This window comes from Berghia stephanieae, chromosome 1 (genome assembly GCF_034508935.2).
Source record: "Berghia stephanieae isolate SIO BIC M18660-M18661 chromosome 1, UCSD_Bste_1.3, whole genome shotgun sequence".
Classification (NCBI taxonomy): domain Eukaryota; kingdom Metazoa; phylum Mollusca; class Gastropoda; order Nudibranchia; family Aeolidiidae; genus Berghia; species Berghia stephanieae.
The window spans coordinates 80,995,136-81,016,892 of record NC_088360.1 but is presented as its reverse complement, the minus strand read 5'-3'; the positions used below and the strand labels follow the sequence as shown (position 1 = coordinate 81,016,892).

General features: G+C 35.9%; 1 long non-coding RNA gene across 1 annotated transcript in view; it reads left to right on the top strand.

Annotated features, from left to right (window-relative positions):
- Positions 1-19,566: 19,566 nt before the first annotated feature.
- LOC144958693 (uncharacterized) overlaps positions 19,567-21,757 on the top strand; it is a 68,468-nt gene continuing 66,277 nt past the window's right edge. Inside the window, exon 1 of the long non-coding RNA XR_013642500.1 lies at positions 19,567-19,653. This is a non-coding gene — a long non-coding RNA (uncharacterized LOC144958693). The remainder of the gene's footprint in view (positions 19,654-21,757) is intronic.

Here is a 21,757-nt window from a genome sequence, read left to right as displayed (position 1 = left end):
GAGGGGACGGGATTCATACACAGGGAGTAGCAATAATTCTAAGCAAGTTTGCCCAGAAGTCACTGAGAGGATGGGAACAATGCGGAGAAAGGATCATCATGGCGTCCTTTACAACACGGAGTAAGAAGATCAGCATGAACATTGTACAGATCTATGCCCCGACAAATGATGCAACAGATGAGGACAAAGATACATTTTATGGTCTGCTACAACAAGTCATTGACAAGTTGCCAAGGAAAGACATCAACATATTGATGGGAGATGCTAATGCAAAAGTGGGACAGGATAACGTAGGCTATGAAGGTATCATGGGACGTCATGGCATGGGAGAAATGAATAATAATGGTGAGAGATTTGCAAATTTCTGTGCATTCAACAGTTTGGTGATTGGAGGATCAGTGTTCCCCATAAGAGGATCCACAAAGCAACTTGGGTCTCACCAGATGGTGTGACAGAGAATCAGATTGATCATTTTTGTATCTCTCGTAGATTCAGACGTTCATTGGAAGATGTGACAGTACGGAGAGGGGCAGATGTTGGATCAGACCACCACCTGCTATTGGCAAAGCTTAAGCTCCGACTCTTAAAACACGGGGCCAGATCACATACAAGAAGAAAATTCGAGGTGAATGCACTTGATGGGGAAAAGAATGAGGAATTCAAACTACAATTGAGTAATAGATTCCAACCTCTTACTGAGCTCGAGGAGGACATAGATGTAGAGTCACATTGGGCAAAGATCAAGGAAGTCTACATAACAACTTGCCACGAGGTATTGGGGGTAAAGAAATCGGAACATAAAGACTGGATAAGTCCAACCACCTTGGACCTTATTGAAAAGAGAAGAACAAGGAAGGAACAAGTGAATGCAAGCCGAACAAGGGCTTCAAGACTGGATGCACAAGAGCAGTATTGAGCCATAGCTAAGGAAGTCAAAAGATCTGTGAAGAAAGACAAGGAAGCATTCATGAACAGACTTGCAGAGAAAGCAGAAGCAGCAGCGACTGGAGGACACATGAGGATCCTTTATCAAACTACCAAGACACTTGCTGGAAAATATGGGAAACCAGAGGTACCAGTCAAAGACAAAGATGGGAAAACTATTTTTGGAAAAGAGGCTCAATCTGAACGATGGAGGGAACATTTCAACTGCCTTCTGAACAGACCACCACCAGACAACCAGCCAGAAATTTTGCCTGCAAGGAATGAGCTACCAATTAGCTGTGATCCACCATCGATAGCAGAGATTGTGGGTGCCATTAACAAGATGAAAAGGGGGACAGCTGCTGGACCAGACCAGATTCCACCGGAGGCTCTAAAAGTTGATGCGGAAAGAAATGCTGAGGCCCTGCACCACTATTTGAGAGAATCTGGAATGACGGGATATTCCCAAAGGATTGGAAGGAAGGACATCTTATCAAGCTTCCAAAGAAAGGGGACCTCAGTAATTGTAATAACTATCGAGGCATCACTCTTCTTTCTATCCCAGGAAAGGTTTTCAACCGTATTATTTTAGAGAGAATTAAGAATGCAACAGATGCTAAACTGCGGGACGAACAGGCAGGTTTTCGGAAAAACCGTTCAACCACCGACCAGATTGCCTCTCTGCGAGTCATATTGGAACAGTCTATAGAATGGAACTCTCCTCTTATTGTCAACTTTCTGGATTACGAGAAGGCTTTCGACAGTATTGACAGAGCAACATTGTGGAAAATTCTGGCACATTATGGACTCCCTGAAAAGATAGTAAACCTCATTAAGGAAATGTATGAAGGATCAAGTTGCAGGGTTGTACAAGAAGATCAGCTTACTGACAGCTTTGAAATTAAGACTGGTGTCAAGCAGGGATGCTTGCTCTCACCATTCCTGTTCATCCTTGCCATTGATTGGCTAATGAAGGAAACCTCCAAAGGGAGAAGAAATGGGATACAGTGGACCCCCTGGACACAGTTGGATGATCTGGATTTTGCAGATGATCTGGCTCTTTTGTCCCACACCCAGGACCAGATGCAAGCAAAAACCACAATTATAAACAGCCTCTCGGAATCAATTGGTCTAAGAATTCACCCTGCAAAGCCAAAGGTCTTGAGGATAGGTACGCGTCAAAGGGAGCAGATCAAAGTAAAAGATCAGGAACTCGAAGATATAGACACTTTCTGCTATCGCGGAAGTATAATTGACAAGGATGGAGGCACGGAAGAAGAGGTGAAAGCACGAATAGGAAAGGCACAGGCTGCATTCACATCTTTGAACAGAGTTTGGAGAACTAAAGATATCTCCCTTCAACTAAAGCTAAGACTTTTCAACTCAAACGTGAAGTCTGTCCTACTGTATGGATGTGAAACTTGGAACGCATCACAGGCATGTATAAGGAGGGTACAGATTTTCGTAAACAGTTGCATGCGTAAGCTACTCAGAATAAAATGGATGGATAGAATTAAAAATGAAGAAGTTTGGAAAAGAACACAGCAGAAACCAATGGGAGAGGATATAGGAAGAAGACGATGGAGGTGGATTGGACACACGCTTAGAAAGAATGACTCAACTATAACAAAGAAAGTATTGGACTGGAACCCTCAGGGCAGAAGATCAAGGGGAAGGCCACGAGGAACATGGGAAGAATTAAAGAAGCTGATATACAGAGAAGTGGTAAGACTTGGAATGAGATAAAAAAAAAAGTTGGCTCAGGATAGAGAAGGATGGAAACTGTTTGTCTGTGGCCTATACCCTGACCCGGGTGAAAAAGGCAATGATGATGATGATGACAGCGTCTGTCCATAACTACATTGCAGAAGTAAAATGTTGGATGGAAACGAATAAGTTTAAATTGAATGATGAAAAGTTATGCTATGCACTAGAAAAAAGTGGAAATAGCTTGATAGAACATGTAAGTGTGAATGTAAATGATTGTCCAATTCAGCCCTCGACTGGCGTAAGAAATATTGGGGTATTCCTGAAACATTATTTTTATATGAAAATGCAAGTAGACAGCCTCTGTAAAACTCTTACAAATAATCTTAAGAAAATATCCGTCATTAGAATTTCCTTACTAAAGATGCAACAATAAAACTCGTCACAACTCTTGTTTTTATCACGTCTAGACTATTGCAATGGTCTTTTATCTCACATAAGCCATGATAAAATCTTGCGCCTGCATGTCATACAGAATAGTGCAGCTAAATCAGTGACACGACAAAAGAAAATGACACACTCCATCCTGCCTGCCTTTTCTGTATGAGCTTCACTGGCTGCCTGTCAAGGAAAGAATCCTTTTTAAGATTGCTCTGTTTTGTATTAAAAGCCTAAATGATGAAGTACCTGACTACATTAAAAACATGTTAGAAATAAATGTACCAAATAGGAATTTACGATCCTCGACTGACAAAACGAAGCTTACTCTTAGAAATAATTATAATTATACATTTTATGGCGGCCGTTCCTTTACCCACACTGGCCCCTTTGTGTGGAATGGCCTGATCAAAAGGATAAGAGAAGCACTACGTTTTTACCATTACATTTTCATAATATTAATACGATATTACATACACTGCTGCTATTGATATCATTGTTGTATAACGTTATATATGTGTACATTTTGTATATTTATTTGTAACGTGCACTGACCATCGCACAGTTATTAAAATGGGCAATATAAATGCGGTATAAATAATTATAGAATTAGTTTTCAACTCCTGCTTTTGAAATTTCGTACTTGTTCTCAAAGTGGGCTCTCAAGGTCGTAGAGCAGCATTGGGATATCGTTTGGAATTTCAGACGTTCAAGAATCTTTTATTAATACTTGCTCAGGTTGCTACATTTAAAACATTTACTATTATTCCCCGATATGTAGTATTTGTCCAGCAGTAAATCGATAATCCAAACAATAATGCAGTGAACTCGTGACGCAACACCTTCTACTTTTCCGGTTCCAAAATCCATTCGAAATGTATATGTAGCCACCTTTCGGAGGATTAATAATGAGTCGGTTACATATTGAATCATAAGGTGGACGTACTATTTTAGAAGCAGAATGTATAGGCAAATTCTCAAGATTAAGGGATGTAAAAGAGCGAGGATGGATAGACACAAAAGCAAGATATCATCACTCTGAAACCAGAAGATCAATTACACAAGTTATGTATCCAGCCCTGGAGTTTCTTACTAAAACAGATTCGGCTCTATTAATCACTAGCAATATTATGTGTTAATCAGTAAATAGTGTCAACAATTACCAATTATTAATTCGAGCCGAAATGAAGTAGTATACAAATAAGCCAGTTGAGACTTCTAAACTTTAAATACTTTTCAATCTGATATTCATAGGTATTTTTCCATGTTCTTATCAAACGCATGCCTTTGATTGAATCGTCTAATTGCCTTTATTTACTAAACAAACATTGTTGAGACAATTATAAATGACTGTTACAAAATCAGGAAAGCACTCTCAGTTTGTGATTTTATGTTTTCTACAATCCTATAGAAATAAATATTCAAGAATTTTAAAACCTTCTTGAACTCTCTTCTTCCCGACCATTGTCTGAATTTTCCCCAAAACGTCATGCCCATCCAACATAAAAATAATGTTTTACAACTCTAACACAAAAGGAAAAAGTACATACTATACATGGTTTGGTTCTGTAAAAATGCTCTAGAGCCCAACATCGGATTCTAAGAACTATAACTCTAACAAAAATATTTCTTGGTTAAACCACTGAAGTGTATGTGAATTATGAACTGTTACCTGTCATCTGAAAACGGTATTATGTCGCTGTAAGCCAAAATGTGAAGAACTGATTTTTGAATTCATATGACGTGAAATTATCTCAAAGTTTAGTGGCTTTTTATTCTTTAACCAGTTAACTGTCGTATTTTTGAAAAGCAATATTTTAAAATTTGGCCAGAAAACTCGTCCTATCAATAGATTTAAATGACCCTCATTTTGGCAAAAACTCTCAAATCTGGGACTTCTTGCCTAGACGAGAGGTAATTTAAATGGATCGATATATGAAGGACAAGTTTTCTGGTCACCTTTTAAAATACATTTTTTCCATAGTACGGTAGTTAACTGGTGTTTAAAGACTAAATTTCGAAATCTATAGCCATTAATAAAACATATGTAACGTAAGTCTTATATTTTCCGCTATTTTCAAATCTTTAGCATCTAAATAACCCAGATATGACCTTTAAATTGGATTTTGTCGAAATTATATTATTTGCAGAACTTAGTGCCATTTTGTAAGGTTTGGTATTGTTTCACTTAAATGACATGATAAGTTTGTTTTGTTATGTTTGTTCGTCATCCTATTTGTTAGTTTGTTTTTGAAGTTGTTTAATTTTTAACAAAAAAATTTAAAAAAAAAGTAAATCCTTATTCAATTGAGCTATATATTAAATTGAAGAAAACTAGGGAAATTCAAACTTTAGATTTTTGAGAGGGGAAATATTCTTTTCACATCTGCTAAAATCTGATTGTCTTTTGTTCATTGTATGAGTTCTAAAGAATTAAAAGAAAATATTCTCCAAATCAGCTTTTTGTTAGTTGCTGTCTGTACAAATTCACAAGGCTTCCTCATGATATTGTAAAACGTCTATTTTCAATTATTTTTTAATATTATCTTTGCAAAGTTTGAGAAAAAAGATTAATTATTGATAAACCCATAGGCATCATTTTACTATCTTGGTTTCAGCTAACTGAAATAAGACCAATGATTAAATAGTGTTAAGAACGAAGCACGTTGATCGATAAAAACAAAATTTAATTTGCGTAGGACGGGTTTTTAAACGATATTTTATAATATAAAGTTTCATATCAGTAAAAATTTATTACATTGCATCTGCTAAGACACACTCATACATAGACGTAATAGGGTGCGAGAAAAAATTTGAAGAAAAGTATGACACTGTTTCAATACAAATAATAAATCAGAAACATCCAAAAATTTACAAGCAATAAAAACAAGACATAATTTAATACAAAGAAGAAATCAGAAACATTCGAAAATTTGCAAGTAACAAGAACAAAAACTAAAGTTGATACTTATTAAGTTTAATTAAAATTCCACCATCCGTTAAGAAACAATGCCGGTTATACTGAAGTCGTATAAAAATTAGGATATCGAAAGATTCCAAATTTGGGTCTTGTTTTTAGCAGTGTAGAAAGTTATCCCGTATCGTGGTAAGCAGATGATCTATCGGCAGAGATTCTAGAACAAATTGTAGTGATTTTCAAAAATCATACATGTCTTACTCATCTATATAATTGTACAACCCTGCCTAAGTTCAAGAAAGCCGACTTGTAACGCTGAATTAATTAAAGACAAGAAGAGAAAGAAGAATAATGTCAGATGCTTGTGTAATTCATGGGTCGCCAGCAAACGCGACTGTGATCAAAAAGTCCGGCCGCGCCCGACACCGCCTCACTCTAACTACCTTTATGATGGCAATAAAGTATCCAATTCTAAGATTACGCATAATGACGCCGTTAATATTTCATCTGATTAACCAGCCAGAACTGAACTTGTGTCTTAATAATCGAAAATATGATTGGATCCGATTAAATGACTAGTGAAAATTTGGTACCTTCAAATCCAGGAACATAAGTGGCTCCTGAGATTGACTCAACTCCGACCATTTTGAAATAAAAGAAAAAGCACAAGCCAAATTCGTTCTTTCTCTCATTTAATCACTCAAGAACTAGGATTACTTATATCAATCTTATAGCTGTGGATTTAAATATGTTATGATTGCTTAATGCCATCAAATAAATCTATGACGTGTAGTGAGTAATAATATAGTGTTTTCGACTGGACCGTACTTTGACGAAATCTATCAAATAATACAAATTGATAACTCAGGTTATTATAAACAAAACTTTTTCATTCACTTTTTATATAAGAGTCGTACAACGTTTTACGGAGAAGCAGAGTTAAAAGAATTAATTCGAATTGCATGTAATTGAATCATCATCTATGATATTATTAAATCAATTGGAGCGCGGAAAATGAAGGCTACGCACTGTCAGAAAGCAAAATGGAGGATTGATAGATCACATCAAAATTTGAAAATTACGTGAATATACTCATTATGGCAAATTTGAGGTGTATCTATTAAAACAAGTGTTGAATTGATATTTCTCGATATGTTTTCTTAAAAATGTGTGTACATAAAGTTAAATAAATTAGATAGTTTTATTGTGGTGAAAGTTTTGACTTCCATTACTTATGATTCTAAAATTTTCTGGATTTTTTCTCGCACCCGTTATATCGGGTGGTAACAAATTTATGAAATATTTTAAACGGTTGTATCTTCTAAACTATCCAACCAATATTCAATTTACACACATATGCATAAATAGATTTGAAAACAGTTTTCAAAAAATCATCACAAGACGAGAGTGAAATTCTAGTCAAAATTTCGAAAATGTCAAATATCAAACGCAATATTAGTTGTGTAAATTCCACATATAATTTAATGTTCGAAACGGTCAGTAGTGCAACCGTGTTGTTGGATGCAGTTCATCAATCTTTTAAATTTCATTATTAGTGATTTTCTCCCACCCATTTCTGAATTAGTTCCTATAGGGTCTATTCAGTAAAAGCGGTGTCTGTTTCCCATATACTTTTTCTCTCAACGAAATCAAAAGGCAATAATCTATTGGATTCAATAAAGTTGATTGGGATAACCTTTGAGGAAAATCATATTTTCTACATGATAAAAGTTCTCTTGTGACATTAATAATAATAATAATAATAATAATAATAGATCTTTATTGTCCACAAATATGGCAATTTGTCATTTAGTTACACTTGTCATAACGTTATATGATAACTATAACATTGAACAGACACCTCTCTCTCTCTCTCTCTCTCTCTCTCTCTCTCTCTCTCTCTCTCTCTTCCTCTCTTTCTTTCACGCATGCGACATACACAACATCAACATTTTCATTTCATTTTCAATTCGTTACATTCTTGGCAATTCAACACCAAATATTATCATCATTATCAATTGGTCACTTCATCTAGCCTAACATTAAACAAATTAATCAGTCAATCAGTCAACGCATCAATCCTTGGTTTTGCTGTACCATATGAAATATTCAACATTTTTATTGCTGATGGAACGAACGTTGATTTATACTTGTTAGTTCCACATTTAATCTGACAAAAACTTCTCCCAGATGGCAAAATATCAAATTCATGGTATAAAATATGTTTTTTTATTGTTGGTAATTGAGAATGCTGTCCTTTCTATTGCTTTTCCATGAATTCTTTCTACTTCATCAACAGTTATAGTGACTTCGGTTGTTTATTGGTAGTAAAGACGAGAATTCATTTCATTGGAGCACAGACAGCCAATGTCAATATTGGTTCTTACATCCACGTCTAAGAATGCGAATTTCTGTAGGACTTTAACCTTTTAATTCAATTCATATTACAACAGGATGGAGAACGCTCATATACAGGCAAACGCCCACAGCAGTTGTTGACATAAAATAACATTGGTTTTATCTTAGAAGAACACAATGGTTATCTCAGTCACCGCATTTGAATCTAAAGGATTATTCCATTTTGGAATTCATTTATTTGACGGGGAAAAAATATTTAAGAAACAGACGTCTTTTACTGAGGAGACTCAAAAGGAATGGACTTGAGAATATTGGGATTAGATCATTGATATAAGAAATATTGAAAAATATATTTCAGTTTGGAAGAAAAGATAGAGTTACTTCATCCAACAAAATGTTCGATCGACTGACCATTTACAGCTTTAGATTATGAGAGTGGAATTTAGACAAATCAATTTGCGTCTGATATTTGAAGATTCCACATGCTTTACCAGAACTTCGCTCACGTCTCTGTTTTTCCAATCAAATGTAATAATGACTTTTTATTGATTGAAAATAGATTTATGTACATACGTCTACAATTTTATCAATATTGGTTAAATGGTTTAGAGATGCAACCGTTCGATAAATGCCGCATTTTTGTGACTCTCCGATAAAATCAAACATATGCTATAGTTAAAAAAAACTCATAATATCTACCAGCCGGAAACAACGTACCGACCCACAAAGCAATGTGTAACCTTAAACGTCTATAGTATTATTAATACAATTTAGTGAGAATTACTCATAAACGCGGATGAGAAAAAACAACAACAAAGACCTGAGTGACGTCAGCTTCATACTATCTATAGATAGTATGCGCTTGGCTAAGAAGCTCATAACATTGCCATCCGGAAGTATAACGGACCAACACACAAAACTGTGTGTATCCATGAACGTTTATAGTCAGGTAAATACAGTTCAGTGAGCATTACTTATAAACGCGGATGGCAAAAAACAATAACAAAGACCTGAGTGACGTCATCTTCGAACTATCTATACGCAGTTCCCTCGTGATCAATCGTACAAAAACGCAGAACTATGTGTAACATTTAACGTCTGAGAAATAATCTAGTGAGAAATAATCACCCACCAAGCTGTCTAACCTCCACCCCTCAATAAAGATTTTGTTTTAATTATAGGAGCAAAGTAAAGTTAACTTCATTCATTATTCGTAAACAACTATGTTTGTCAGGGCGATTTTAGGGGAGTAACGCTAACCCGGTATTTTGATTGGTCAACTATCTCCTGGTTTACATTTTATAGTTTTTCCCCACCCCACCCACTTTCATGAAATTCATGTATACAGCATTCCTTTTCTCTCTCTCTCTCTCTCTCTCTCTCTCTCTCTCTCTCTCTCTCTCTCTCTCTCTCTCTCTCTCCCTTCTTCCTTCCCCTCTCTCTAACGCAGGCATTTACATAATCTATGTGATTGTGTGTGTGTGTATGTGTGTGTGTGTGTGTGTGTGTGTAAGAGAAGGAGAGAAAGAGAGAGAAGAGAGAAAGAAAGAAAGAAGGAGAAAGAGAGAGAGAGAGAGAGAGAGAGAGAGAGAGAGAGAGAGAGAGAGAGAGAGGAAGATGCAGAATGCTGTATACATGAATTTTATGAAAGAGAATAGGTCCGAATGAACTAGTAGATTTTTTTACCAATCAAAACATGGAATATGTGACACACCTTCACACGTGCTCGGACAAACATAATTGGCTTCAACAGTCATGACGTCACTTCCCTCGTAATGACGCATAGTAACTTAGTAACTGGCTCTAAACTATTGGAACAATGGCGGACGCCCTTATGAAATATTTCTCCGACGAGCACAAAAGTGTATCCAGAGGAGAAAAACATTATAAATATGATCATGTTTTGACTTTTATACATTCTGATCACATGACGTATGAAAAGATCTAGCCAGGGTGAAGAATATAAAGTACCAATTTTCTTTGTTTATAAGCAAGCTGCTCGCCGTTGTTGGGCGACGTAACACCAGACTATTGAATCCTATCGGCTGTCGATAAACAATAACGTGAATGAAATCGACCTCTCTCGGATCATTGTTATATTATTTGTACTGGTGGATAGGTGACTAGTTATCGTACGATTTTCTCGATCTTATTATAAGCTTTTGATTTTACACATAGTTTTCTGTGCTGGTTCTATAGACCATGTGGTAAGACTGTTTTTAATATAATTGTATCCTCTTAAGTACAGTGGTACATTTCTTCCAGCGTCAACTTCTCTTCTTCTTCAAAAGCTTTCATTTCCTATTTTCCTTGCTCTTAAATGTCCTATGTTATTACAATCGCCGATTAACTTCCAAAAAATTATAAACAATCAACATGTGCACGAATTTTTTTGTCACGGGATGCAATCTGTTTCATTAAAACTAGAATAATAGCCGCTTATTAAATTTGTAAAAATATCTATGTCTTACATTATGAGCATCCACACAAACTTGTGTCTAATTACTATTTGTTTGGTTTATGCCCTTCTAAACTACATTAAAGACTATAGATACTCTCAAAAAGCTTTACAGTGCAACTTATTATCAGCGTGATTGTAATCCATGTAGTTAGTTCTTCGGTGATTATCAACATTAGATTCAGACACTCCGTCTGATTACTGACTATACTTTATATATTTAAAACAATCGCTATTAAGCCTTACATGTAAGTTATAACATACGATTTTTGATCGATTTCGAGAGTTATATTAACCGGAGAGGTTAAAGACCGACTATATGAGGTCTTTCCTCGAGGCCAATAAGTTACCGATTTCGGTTTTAAAAAACAAAACGAACTGTTATAACACTTTATTCTTATATTAAAAAACAAACAAGCAAAGAATACAAAATGTTAAAATTGAATGGATCATACCACCAAAAATCATTTGTTTGCGCATCACATCATCAATCGGTCAATAATTACTATTTAACTGACCCGTATTTTCATAGGAAAAAAGAGAAAGGGTTGTTGTAATATTGCTCATTGTATGGAAGAGGAAACTGGTCGATTTTATGGTGAGCGCCTCCTGCCGCACTGGCTCTTGGTTTTATTTATGTCGACCTAAATAGCTTTGATGTTGCTACATAAGGCCAGAATAGATAATCATATTTGATCAAACTAGGATAAGATAGATTCTCTCTTTTGAGGTCAATGTTTCCGTTGTAAAATCTCTTACCAGCACGGAGAAGAAATACACCCTTCCGCATGGCATCGTGAGATGCATTATTTTGTTACAAAAATTTTCTCATTTCTTGAGTTTCCGTTCAATCCAGAATTTCGCACAACACCGTATTTATTGCTAATTGTTTGTTGGCATGATAACGAGTAGCTTTGCTGGGTTATTTTTTCGATTGTTATTAAATACAATGTACTCGTCAATGCGTTATTGTAAGGCAGCTGACGATATTTTTTAAGTTTAAGGTGCTCTGATAATAATTCAAGAAAGAATTTCGTTCAGTCTCAATTTTGGATGCGAACGAAATGGGCGTCGTAGCGCAGGTGGTACAGTGAGGTTTTACTGTAGTTTGTCCCTTCTTGATATTCAACCTGCAAGATTGATGTCTAAATATTATTCTTGACAAATGGGGAAATTTAAAAGATATCACCTGTTGCCCTCCATGGAAGCCATGCATTTATTGCCAATTAATTTGTTGGGTTTTAATATGATTTTGGCGGGGAGTGGGCTGTATTTGGTTTATGTTTCTGTCCTTTGCTTGTTTTCTTTTTCGTTTTTTTAAAAAAAAGTTACCAGCTGGAAACAGCCTTTCCTAGTCTTTTATCACTTAACATTTACACTTTTTTGATGCGTTGCTTTGATTTTCGCATTACGTGTTTTGCGCGCATTTTGATAACATCTTACTTCTACAGTGCCTTTAACTGAGACCTCAAAGCGCTTTAACCAGGATAATGTTCAAGAAAAATGTGAGTTTTACAAACCAATTCGGTAATACCAATTTTTACTTTGAACATTAATTAGTCTTATAATAATTTCGCCTATCTCTTTACAATATTTTTTACGGACAAATTTTGAACAAAATAAAGAACATACAAAGGAATATTAATCATAAAACCAAACCGACTAAATGTTACTGCAAAATAATGGAATTGTATTTTAGTAAATTGGGCTCGTTTCAATTTTTTTTACAAATTCATGCTAAAACCTTACATTAAAGTATGCTGCTGCAATCAAGGACTCCCTACTCTCTATCGCGGAAAGATTGGTACAACAATGTGGTAAAGTTTTGAGCTAACAAGGAAGTGGGGATTATGAACTGTTGCTTGATTACAGAAAATGGGCAATTTGAAAGTATTTTCAGCTGACCTAGGCAATGGCAAGTTCTTAACCTTTTCTTAGCTCCCAGAAGCGTGACAAAGTGCCTTCATCTATAATTCGTTTAATTAATTTTTTTTTGGGCTCGGTAGAGTTGTACTCCATTTTCGTACAGTAGGAAGATCCATGGATAGTGAAGTGCTATGTTGGTTTAACAAGTTAACTGCAGTACTCTGCTCGAGGTCCCAGGTTTTAAGCTTTTTTGCCAAGAGGAGGTTCATTTAAATCGATCGGTATTTTATCGCTCTTTTTAACCATAGCTGGTTAATACTGGAAAAAGTCAGTTTGATATTGGAGAAGAAAATCACAATACTATAAGCCATGCAGTCGTTGAGGAAAAAATAGTAAGAGGTCGGTCATTCACTTGTTGAATCCTTTTAATAATATTACTATAATTTCCATTATTAGCGATAATCCAATAATATCCAATCTTAACATTATCTTACGTCGGAGATAGGTTTATATATATATATATATATATATATATATATATATTATATATATAATATATATATATATATATATATATATATTGAGCATTGTGCGAGGGTGTTAAGCCAAGTTTGTGCTAATTAAAGAAGTCTGTATGTCTTTGGATGTCGTTTTTTTTTGTTTTGTTTGTTTGTTTTTTGTCTTTTTGTGGGAGGGGGGGGGGTTGTTTATGCTCTGTTTTTTTTTGTTTTTTTTGTTTTTTTTTTGTTTGTTTTTTTTTTTGTTTTTTTTGGAGTGGGGGGGGGGGGTTGTTCTATTTTATTAGTTTTGTTTTTATTTCGGGTTTTTTTTTTTTGCTTCCGTTCTGTGTGTGCGTGGGTTTTTTTATTTAGTTATTATTATTATTTTTATTTTTTTATTCAATGGTTAGTGTTTCATTTGCGTTTGTTTTTGTTTTTTTTTTTTAATTTGTCTTTTGATTTTTGTTTTTTTATTTTCTTTATTTTTTACTTTTTTGTGTTGTTGTGTTTTGTTGGGGTTTTCGAGTTTTTCCCCATTATTTTCTGTAAATGTTTTGGAGGGGGGGGGGGTAATCTTTTCTTTTTTTTTTTTTTTTGAAGAACGGTTAATTCAAACAAATTCTTTTTTGGAAAAAAGAACCATCAACATAAATTGTAAGTGAATCCACAATTTGTATCTCATATTTTATGCATAAAATTATCGATGTGAAAGCTTTTGTTTTGTGAACATGTAGTGGGTGTCTTTGACCAACAAAACGCTGATCTATTACGCTAGGCCGGGCGATGATTTGTGTTCAATGTGGTAGTAATTTGACATCCTTCACAGCCGACTTTTTATAATTAACTTTTCCCTCGCATTTTTATGCAACCTGTTTTTTTTTTTTTATAATTGAATGTGTCAACGGTAACAGTGCTTTCTCTCCCCTGTGTATTTTTTGAAGCATGGTTTATTTCAACAATGTATATCATAAATAGTATCAACTGAAAATATTCCAACCAATTTCTTTGAGGTGAGATCATTAACATGGAATTTTTGACGCAAATGATGGTGTCAAGACAGGAAAATCCACCCACCCTCAATGCATTACTTTTATTCATCACAGACCTCATACATCTATTAAGTAATGTAATTACAGTAAATTGAAGGAATATCACCATAATTTTCCAAATTTAATAGCTTTATAACTTTTAACAATGTATCAATGGTGACGTCAGGACATGGTCAAGCAGTTGAGTCATTCAGCCCCACAGTTTGTATTTATCACAATATTTTGACACGCTGATGAGGATATTGCGTTGTTGCTTAGACTGAGCACCATCAATAGAGACAAACTGGATTCTGTCTGCAAGATAAGACCGAAGGCGATCGAGTGCATTGCCGGTAACATCAAATACACCCTGCAGCCTTTGCATCAAAATCTTATGATCAATTGTATCAAAGCCTGCAGACAGGCTGATCAAATTCAGCAACGTCAATTTTCCATCATCAATAACTTGATTTAAATCATTTACAACCCTCAATAATGCAGTGTCTGTCGAGTGGTTATTATGATACGCTGATTGAAAGTGACTCTGGAGATTGTTAAATTCAAGTTGGTTCGTCAACTACTTAACCAGATTTTCTAATATCTTTGACAAAAAAGGCAGGATTGACACTTGTCAATAATTTTTAATATTTCTACATCTAATCCTGATTTTTTAATTAGTGGGATTACCATGGCGGTTTTAAACATAAATGGCACCTCCCCTGATCTTAATGATTCTTTCATGATGTCAGTTATTGTGGGAAGAAGCAAATCTAAATTTTCCTTTTGTAACTATGTGGGTATGGGATCATTGTCACAGCTCTTACATTTTGATGAGCGAATTACATTTTCAACGTCAAAATATGATACCTCCTTAAAACATGTCAGTGATTTTTCTTTAAAAAAGACCCTCTTCTACCCATAGATTGGAAAAATCAAAAGCTCTCTAATTTTACTATTTTTTTCAATAAAATACTTTGAAAAGAATACTAGCGTTAAGGTCATTATAAACACCTAATCTTTAAAATCTAAATATTGTCTTCATATTTATCAAGCGCTTTTACATCTATCCGAATATTAAAAGAATGAATAAAAAATGAGGACATTCCATACCACAACGTAGGTGACTATTGAAGCGTCGTTATCTAATTTTATCTCATGTTAAAATATTTTTTGTCGTGGAATTGTGTCGAGTTCGATTTGGGAGGCAGAGGGGGGAGGGGAGGGGGGGGGGGGAGTGGCTGTCTCAAGTTCAAAACTTTGGCTCGGAATTAAGATGATAAGGTGGTGGACAGGACTTTGCACACGTTTGCACACCCAATCGGAGATAGGCATAAAGACAGAGATCCCTCCGATGTCTAACAATGTCCTTGATCAAAAGGAGGAGCGAAATTGTCGTAACATTGGATGCGGCCTCTCTTTCCGTGTATAAAATACTTCATTAGCAAGTTAACGATTACATTCTCAAACTACAACGATCGACGAACGACGACGAAGAAAACGAAGATCTGTCCTCAGTCATAAGGAGCATTGGGTCCAAGTCGCTGGTGCTTACCTTAGTTACCTCTTTATTCTTTACTTACAATACCCTACATCTTCGATGTAAACAAACTCCTCACGGTCTTTAAAAATAATAACAAAGAGCAGAGTAACATCAACCTTATTGGTTTCCTTATTTGTAAACAACAAGCCACACACACACACACACACACACACACACACACACACTTATATATATATATATATATATATATATATATATATATATATATATATATATATATACATTTCTCCGAGCGAGCTTGCGGGATGTCACTAATGTTGTATTTTGATTGGACAAATTATATCTACTGGTTAGTATTCGGTGCTTTGTCGTGCTGTGTATGCCGATTGGAAAGACTCTCTCATAATATTTGCTTCAATGTGATGTAACAATTGTTTCAAGACCACCTTTTCTGGAATTTTGGAGAGAAAGGGAAAGTACGAGACTGGACGATAATTATATTTAACTCGTTGATATTGAGCTGAGGCTATTTAAAAAGGTTTAACAATGGCCTCTTTGAATCGGTTCGGTACCGTACCTTTGAGAAGCGAAAGGTTGATTATATCAGTTATATATGGTAATATGTCATCCAACCATTCTTTTAATAGCACTGTGGGGATGGGATCGACTTCACATGATTTTGATTGACGGCTTTGGATGATAGTACGAATTTTGTTTGCTGACAGTAGGGAAAATTGATTGAGTACAGTGCCCGCAAATTCTCACCTTCAAATGCATAAGGTGGTGACAGTTTATCTAAAGCTTCTCATGTGTTAAATATTTTGTTTTCAAAGAAATAAGCGAAATACTCACCTATATATTTGTCAATCCCTATTGGCATTTTTGATGATTTTGAATTATGTAGTAGTTCATCTGGGGTTTCAAATATTTTTTTTTACATGTCCTTGTGTTCTTTAATTTCCGAAGATAGTGTTAACGTTTTGCCTTCGGATGGCGATATTCATTTGGTGTCTCTTGTCTTTAAATATTTCTCGGCAGACCTCAAGTTTTGATTTCTGCCACTACTTTACTTACTTTTCTCTCTTTTTATGCTCGAATTTCAAATGAGAGGCACGGCGCGCTCGGGTGATCAGTGACAGTGCGTTCCCAAGTGAATTCGCCCGCAATGATGAAAGGTATATTCGTTGTAGATCTTTAATGAGCTAAAAAAAATGTTCAAATTCATCAATAAATGTTGATGCTGTCAATTTATTTATCTTACTCTGAGAACACGCATACTATAGATAGTATGCGCTTGGCTAAGGAGCTCACAACATTGCCATCCGGAAGTATAACGGACCAACACATAAAATTTTGTGTAACCACGATCGTTTATGGTCTGATGTCACGTCGCCCAGCAACGACGGCCATCATGGTTCTAAACAAAGAAAATCAATACTTTTTATTCTTCATGCTGGCTAGAACTTTTCATATGTCTTGTGATCAGAATGTGTGAAAGTCAAAACATGATCAATTTATAATGTTTTTTCCCCTCTGGATACGCTTTTATGCTCGTCGGAGAAAGATTTCATAAGGGCGTCCGTCATTGTTCCGATAGTTTAGAGCCAGTTACTAAGTTACCATGCGTCATTACGAGGGAAGTGACGTTACGACTGTTGAAGAGTATTACTCATAAACGTGGATGGCAAAAAACAATAGCAAAGACCTGAGTGACGTCAACAGCGAACTAGCTATAGTCAGATGCTGCAATTGAATGCGGAGAGTAACAGCTTCGAATGTAACAATACTTGACTCTAGTAATATTTCCTCGTGTAATGACACATAGTCGAATGGGAAATAACCAAGCCTCTAGGACAGTCGTCATTAAAAACAATAACAAAGAGCTGAGTGACGTCAATTTTGTTCCTTCTCGAGATAGAACGAAGTTGACGTCACTCGTGTCTTTGTTATTGTTTTCATCCAGTAATTCACAATAAACTGTATAAATCATACTGTAACTATACAAGGTTACACATAGATTTGTGCGTTGGTCCGTTGTATTTCCGGATGGCAATGTTGTGAGTTTCTTAGCCAAGCGCACTCTATCTATAGATAGAATGAAGTTGACGTCACTCGGGTCTTTGTTATGGTTTTTTGCCATCCACGTTTATGAGTAATTCTCACTTAACTGAATTATCCACACTATAAAAGTTCATGATTACACAGAGTTTTGTGTGTTGGTTCGTTATACTTCCGGATGGCAATGCTGTGAGCTTCTTAGCCAAGCGCATACTATCTATAGAAAGAGCGAAATTAACGTCACTCAGCTCTCTGTTATTGTTTTTAGCCAGCCATTTTTATGAGTTGTTCTCACTCAATTGTATCTATCAGGCTATAAATATTTAAGGTTGCACACCGTTTTGTGTGTTGCTACATTATATCCGGCTGGTGGATGTTATGAGTAATTTCATTAAGCACATAGCATCAATAGAACCAACAAAGAAAACTATATATAGATAGTTCGAAGATGACGTCACTCAGGTCTTTGTTATTGTTTTTTGCCATCCGCGTTTATGAGTAACGCTCAAACTGTATTAACCCGACTATAAACGTTCATGGATACACACAGTTTTTTTTGTGTTGGTCCGTTATACTTCCGGATGGCAAGGTTATGAGCTTCTTAGCCAGGCGCAAACTATCTATATGTAAACTTAAACGTTTATATTATGATTGAGAAAATCGTGTGATAACTTATCACCCATTTGGCAATATAAAAGCATTAATGATCAGAGAGAGGTTGATTTCATTCACGTTATTGTTTATAAACAGCCAACTATTGATGCGAAGTGTTTCGTCAAAAAAAAAACCACTCATATTATCTGCAAGTCGTATATAATGTACCAACACAAAACTATGTGTAGCCTAAAACGTTCAGTCTGATTGTTTTACAATTTAGTGAGAACTACTTATAAAAATGGCTGGCTAAAAACTTTCACAAAGAGCTGAGTGACGTCAATGCCATTCTATCTTTATTTGTCCATGTACGTGTGAAGGTGTGTCACACATTCCATCTTTTGATTAGTCAAATATCTACTGGTTCATTCAGAAAGTTGACATCAATACTCTTCAACAGTCGTAACGTCACTTACTTCCTAATGACGCATGGTAACTTAGTAACACTGGCTCTAAACTACCGGAACAATGGCGGACGCCCGTATGAAATATTTCTCCAGCGAGCATAAAAGCGTATCCAGAGGAAAAAAAACACATAAATTTGAACATGTTTTGACTTTTACACATTCTGATCACAAGGCATATGAAAAGTTCTAGCCAGCATGAAGAATAAAAAGTAATGATTTTCTTTGTTTAGAACCAAGATGGCCGCCGTTGCCGGGCGGCGTGACATCAGACTACTGAATCCAATAGGATTCAATTGCCGTAACGTCACTTTCTTCCTAATGACGCATGGTAACTTAGTAACACTGGCTCTAAACTATCGGAACAATGGCGGACGCCCTTATGAAATGTTTCTCCGACGAGCGTAAAAGTGTATCCAGAGGATAAAAACATTATAAATATGATCTTGTTTTGACTTTTATACATTCTGATCACAAGACATATGAAAGGTTTTAGCCAGCTTGAAGAATTAAAAGTATTGATTTTCTTTGTTTAGAACCAAGATGGCCGCCGTTGCCACTACAACTGAATCCAATTATCTCTTGTTATTTTTGGGTGATAAGTTCTCATTCAATTCTCTAACCAAGAGTTTAAGGTTACACGAAGTTATTTGTGTTGGTAGTGCTTGATCTGGTCGCCAAATCTGGTGAGTATTAACCTAAGAGCATACCATTATTAACGACGTGCAAATATTTCCAGGGCTTGTAATGGAACACAGTGGGAAGCAGAAGTCGTGTCATCACACCTCTCTTCCTGTTCAAGACTGATTGGAAGTGTGTAACCAGTCTTCCGGACTATGAGTAAGAATGAATAGGTTACATTTTGAACCATAAGGTGGCATAACCATTTTAGTAGCAGGATGTATAGATAGAACGAAGATGACGTCACGCAGGCCTCTGTTATTGTTATTTGCCATCCGCGTTTATGAGTAATTCTCATTAAACTGTATTACCAGACTATAAACGTTCAAGGTTACACATAATTTTGTATGTTGGTCTGTTATATTTCCGGGTGGCAATGTTGTGAGCTTCTTAGGAAAGCGCAGACTATCTATAGGCAGATTCTTGCTGCCATTACTGCCGTACTCTGGAAAACCCCATAATTAAAAATTCGGCCAGAAAAATCGTCCCTCAAATATCGATCGATTTATAAATATTTGAAGGACGAGTGTTCTGATCAAACTTATAAATATGAAGTTTTCCAGAGTACGGCAGATTACTCTCGAACTAGTAGATCAGTTGCACAATGTATGTATCTAGTCCACTGGGGGACTGGGTTCATACTTCCAAGGGTATTGGAACGAGTATTTTGATATCACACTATTGGTCCCGATTATGAACGTGATTAGACATTGATGTAATGGACGTCTGCCTTGGTTTGAGGGTAATTCCGTTACAACACTGAGACCACAACAATTCTGGTTATCAGACCTGTAATTAAGTACACATCGATAAAAATGGATCCACGTAGTTAAATACAAGTCATACAAGGAAAATTACTGATGTTAAAGTGCTCAGACCGGCCTATTAACAAAATTGGATAAGTGTCATGCGATTGGGGGCAGTGTGGCTCAGCGGTACGGTCTTTGCTTCGTAACCGAAAGGTACCGAGTTCGACCACCCGCTGCACCGTGTGGCCTTGAGCAAGTCACACCGCCCTAGCTCATTTGCGGCGCAGCACTGTGGCTCACACCCGGGTTAATCCAGTCTTCCGTTCGAATAGACCCTAGAGACAAATATACCCTGTGGGATGAATAAAGGAAATTTATTTATTTATTTATTAGAATTTACTCTCTCTATATATATATTATTGTTTAAATAGTTTCAATTACGTTTTCCTTATCAGGAAATAATCTTCGCTTTCTCTCAGCTTGATAAAATCTGTGCCTCTTGAGATGTACGTACCGGCATCTTGATCAATGCCCGTTTCAAACTCTCAAGACCTCGTAACCATGTCAAACAACTGTCGCAAATAACGCAATCTTGACCATGACATCTTTAAACATAAATCGGCAAAGAAGAGGGATTTTCCCAAAATTATTTTTTTTAATTAAAAAAATAAAAATAATATGTATCATACAGACTTCTTAATTGATTATTGACCGTTTTAAGTTTTCAAAGAAATTCGGTCTGTGTTAAATTCTTTTGATTTCACAAATAAAATTCCACGTTCTTTTGATTTACGGGGTATTTACAGAACCACCTCCAAACAGTTTACACACCGTATGGAAGCATCTGGATTGTGGTTTACACCAATATGTCGTGCAACGAGAAAAAAAAAAAAAAACAACGACCTTTTTTCGCTTGGGTAAGAAAAGTTATATTTAAAATATTGATTGATTAAAATGACCAAATGTTTCAAAAGGAAACTTCAAAAGGGTCTCAAGTTTGAAGGTTTTTGACAAGTATAGGGTCATTTTGAATCGAGATATATTTGACGGTAAACTTGTCTAGCCTAAAAGAGGGGGGGGGGGGGGGGGGTGTTGTGTCAGACCAAAGCAGTAAACTACAGGCATGGGTGGAATCTTACGTCAGTACTATCATTCACTACGTGCCAAATGAGAACGCGGTAAACCATCACCCATTCACTTCCGGTTTACCTTACAGGCCAAAACACTCTAGTTTCTTTAGCATTGGAATTTAAATTTTGATCATAAATTGTTTTTCTAAATGATTTGTGTTGTTGTGTTGAGATAGTTATAAGTTAGTCATAAATTACTTTTTCATGTGAAGGTAAAAATGGATGATTGTGGGTTATTCTTCTTCTTCTTCTAGGTTCCATGCCTGTCCAGGCTTCGGATACTGCATGAATTATCTCTCTCCATTCCTCCTGTCTCTGCTTTTCAAACAGCTCTTGATTGTTAGGGTTGGTGAAGCCCTTCAGTTGTCTATGAGTGTTTTTCTT